At 41.2% G+C, this 4,685-nt stretch overlaps 1 long non-coding RNA gene across 1 annotated transcript; it reads left to right on the plus strand.

Annotated features, from left to right (window-relative positions):
* Window positions 1-678: 678 nt before the first annotated feature.
* Window positions 679-4,084, plus strand: LOC121841686. The gene is made up of 4 exons (XR_006080725.1): window positions 679-1,282; window positions 1,665-1,811; window positions 2,791-2,888; window positions 3,040-4,084. It is a non-coding gene; the product is annotated as an uncharacterized LOC121841686 (long non-coding RNA).
* Window positions 4,085-4,685: the final 601 nt, after the last annotated feature.

Consider the following 4,685-nt stretch of genomic DNA (forward strand, 5'->3'; position numbering starts at 1 on the left):
GTGTGTTATAGCCATCAGGCCTTGTGAAACAGTTAGTTGTGTGTGTTATAGCCATCAGTCCTTACGACATTGAGTAATGTAATGGTTATCACTCGCGTTCAGGCCGTTTTGTGTGTACTATTCGCCTTACCAAAATAACTGTGTTTTGCTGTGAATTTATGGTTGCAGTAGTAGGATGGTTATTCAGTCCTTCCTCTCTGGTGACAACTTAATTTTGGCATAGTCGGCAGGATCCCCGATACACACAGCCAACATGGATGATCCACAGCCCCAGGCTGAGGTCAATGAAGATGGGCATAATGATAATGTAGTGGCACAGCATCCTCATGCTAGGGCAAATTCTGTGAATTCAGCAGTGATGCCTTGGTCCATGGGGGCCCATGTTTGATAGTAAGGAAGGAGAAGTACATGTTTTACATTTGTTTATTTAACCTTTATTTAACTAGGCAAAATGATGATGTGGTGCTGAATGCTTTAGATGGAGAAGCCAATAGAGAGGTCATGCTGCTCCCAACATGTGATCGAGACACAAGACATGTCTGAATACCCATACTAGCATACTACATACTATACGTATACTTGATATGACTACTAATCGTCGCATACTATTTAGCATGTAATGTTTAGTAAAAGGTATGCTGTATGTCACGGCTGCAATGCAGTCGCAGCTCCTGATTGGCTGAGTAGGTGGGGCGGGGCCGAGTGTGGGTGAATTTGTCCAAATGCAAAAGACATGCATCTCATTAACCAGCCTGATAATAGCTCATTTCTAATTGTATTAATTTCTCTAAACTCTGAATAAAACTACCTACTCCACAGTAGACCTATACAGTAGTAGACCATATAGACAATCTACCCTATTTAAAAACAGACTGAAGACAGAAACAGACCATTTGGTTCCATTTCAACATATTTATTATTTTATTAGTTCAACGTTTTTTAAAGTGTTTAAATCAAAAGGCTATTGGACAGAAAAACTTGAGCATTCGGTGCATCGCGAATTAGGAACCGCTGGACAGCAACGTAATAAACGAACGCGCTGATCATTGGGAACGAGATCAGAATGACTGCTAAGGCCTGATCCATAAATTAAATCATTCAATAGGTAGCCTAGCCTACAAAACTAAAACAAAAGGCCTGATTCACATGACATCAATACCACAGCAACATCCCAAGTCCCCGGTGTCGACACGTTCAGAAATCAAAAGATAATTTTAAAACTCTGACGAAGACCAAGAGAACAAGAAACACTTTTCAGAGAGGAAACAAAAATCCACTTTGGGTAAGAATAAAATAAAAAATACTTCTGTTTTCAAAGATGCAACCTACAATGCAATACTCGTGATAATTTTAAGAAGAACAAAAACTACTTAGCCTACATTTGAACACCACTGCAGAATCTTTGGGCATCTTCCCAATGAAGTAGCCTAGTTTTGTTGTTGAAGACTCGCAGTCCACCTCTTCCAATGCATTGTGGAAAAGTGTGCAACGAAATCTACTAGATGAAGAGACAAAATGAGTATAACATCCTGGTATTTAAACCATGCTTGATTTTCAAAATGTTGCATACTATTAAACATACTATTTTCGCATACTGAGAATGTGTCATGCATGATTGCATTTTTTCCTGCTATTTGTTGATTTCGGTTGTGCTTCTTCCCCAGGCAATTAGGAGTCACAGCCGCCTCTCCCCCTCCATGGATGAGGCAGCCAGCTGACAAGGCTGCTGTGGTTCCCGCCAATGGCGGAGGTTGGACTATGGCTGGCAAAAGAAGCATCCAGATTCAGACTTACGGGGTTCCATGGCCAAGGTAGAAGGCTGATCTTGTCGGGGTACCATGCCGGAGCAGACAGCTGCAGCTGCAGACACGATTTTTAATTGCATGTTGAGTGCCCAGTGGGTGGATGCTGTGTTGCCCTTTTAACATTGAGTAACTTTGTGTGTTATAGCCGTCAGGCCTTACTATACATTGAATAATCTAATGGTGTGTTATCATAGTTGCTCTGGCAGTTTTGTGTGTACTATTCATCTTACCAAAATAACTTTATTTGTTATTGTACACCCTTTTTCTCCCCAATTTCGTGATATCCAATTGCAATCCAACTATGATCTTGTGTCATCGCTGCAACTCCCCAACGGGCTCAGGAGAGGCAAATGTCAAGTCATGCGTCCTCCGAAAAATGACACACCAAACCGCGCTTCTTAACACCTGCCTGCTTAACCCGGAAGCAAGCTGCACCAACGAGGAAACACCGTTCAACTGACGGCCGAGGTTAGCCTGCAGGCGCCTGGCCCACCACAAGAAGCCGCTAGAGCGCAATGAGCCAAGTAAACCCCCCTGGCCAAACCCTCCCCTAACCTGTGCGCCGTCCTATGGGACTCCCGGTCATGGCCGGTTGTGACACAGCCTGGGATAGAACCCGGGTCTGTAGTGATGCCTCAAGCACTGTGATACAGTGCATTAGACTGTTGCACCACTCAGAAGGCCCCCAAAATAACTGTGTTTTGCTGTGAATTATGGTTGCATAGCCAGTAATGAGCCAGTATATTCAATTCACTAATACCAAACATGTGCATTTAACATAACATCTCTATATTTAGTATTTTGATCGTCGACAAGGTGTATTTGAGCTATGGTCAGCGCCTTTTTAAGGAGGGAGGTGATAGAAGGCTCTGTGTACCACAGTCTTTCAGTTTGTTACGTGATATTGCTTAGTTTATCATTTGTGTCAACTTTGAATTAAATCTAAGCCACAGATTGTTAACTCCTTAATTTTGTACCTTTATAGACAAAGACCCGAAGACATTCAAGCAGCACTTTGAGAGTAAGCATCCCAGTACTGGTTGATGTGCTGGCCTAAGTGGACCAAATGGACCTACTGCTGGGGTAAGATTCTTCCATCATTCACACACAGTAGACAGTGTAAACCACCATGCAGTAAACAAAATGCTGTCCTCAATGCTTAAGTTGTATTGAGTTTGGCTCAATCTGTGGAAATGCTGTGATAAATCATCGTCTTAAATGTTGTGATTTTAAGACAGACGATGACCACGATTTGAAATCTGCAACTGAGATGGAATAACATTGAGGGACACACGCTGACACCGAGTATGACTGGACATGGGCCGGATATTTGGGACAACAACCTGAAAGGGGTGCATAAGCACACCAGCACCCCAATTTATGTTATTCCATGGCCAACCATCCCACTAGCTACCCCTTATTCCACACTATGCCGTGTATGCCCCCTCAACTCCAGACACTTTGGAACTATCCACCTTCCCAACCTACCTTCACTGATTTTCGCTATGCTGCTTCCTTCACTTGTTCTTCTAATAGCATCTAGAATCAGTAACACCTTTAAATGTGGTCCTGCTTTAAATGACGTTCTGCTTATAAAGCCTTCATAATGCCGTCATAAGCACAACACAAGTGTTGCAAAGCATCTATAACCGTATGTCATGCTTTATAAAGGGTTCATAAATGTGGCATAACTGTGTTACATAATCACCCATGTCAAATGTGACAACACTTATGTTGAATATGATACAATCAAGTGCTTTATAACGGGTGACATGTTGTGTTGCGTTGGCACAGGATGGCACATGCGCTACAGTGAAGTCATGTTAGCCACATTACACCTAATCTCGATCCCAGACACCCAAATGCACAGAAGGTCTAGTGGACCAATGCATGAAACTTGGCCTTCATTAGTTAGGGTTGGGTTTCACATGAAATTTGAATCAGATTGATTGAGGAAATGGGCAGTGATTAGCCATAATTATGACTCTGTGGCTGTACTTCATAAGTCATCAGAACCTTAATGACCTATTTAAGGACACTTTATCTGGTGTCCTGTAATACTTTGTTTGAAGTGATACAACTTCGGTCATTCATAACACATCCGTAAAGACTCTATATCCCATAGCGCTGTACTTTAAAGTCTCCTTTAGTCATTCATAGCACATACATAAATGCCTTGTATCATATGACGCTGTACTTACTATAAAGTCAGACACATTTGGTCATTTCTAAACACACATAGATGCCTTGTATCATATGACGCTGTACTTACTATAAAGTCAGACACATTTGGTCATTTCTAAACACACATAGATGCCTTGTATCATATGACGCTGTACTTACTATAAAGTCAGACACATTTGGTCATTTCTAAACACACATAGATGCCTTGTATCATATGACGCTGTACTTACTATAAAGTCAGACACATTTGGTCATTTCTAAACACACATAGATGCCTTGTATCATATGACGCTGTACTTACTATAAAGTCAGACACATTTGGTCATTTCTAAACACACATAGATGCCTTGTATCATATGACGCTGTACTTACTATAAAGTCAGACACATTTGGTCATTTCTAAACACACATAGATGCCTTGTATCATATGACGCTGTACTTACTATAAAGTCAGACACATTTGGTCATTTCTAAACACACATAGATGCCTTGTATCATATGACGCTGTACTTACTATAAAGTCAGACACATTTGGTCATTTCTAAACACACATAAATGCCTTGTATCATATGACGCTGTACTTACTATAAAGTCAGACACATTTGGTCATTTCTAAACACACATAGATGCCTTGTATCATATGACGCTGTTCTTACTATAAAGTCAGACACATTTGGTCATTTCTAAACACACATA

Source organism: Oncorhynchus tshawytscha, linkage group LG33 (genome assembly GCF_018296145.1).
Source record: "Oncorhynchus tshawytscha isolate Ot180627B linkage group LG33, Otsh_v2.0, whole genome shotgun sequence".
Taxonomy (NCBI): domain Eukaryota; kingdom Metazoa; phylum Chordata; class Actinopteri; order Salmoniformes; family Salmonidae; genus Oncorhynchus; species Oncorhynchus tshawytscha.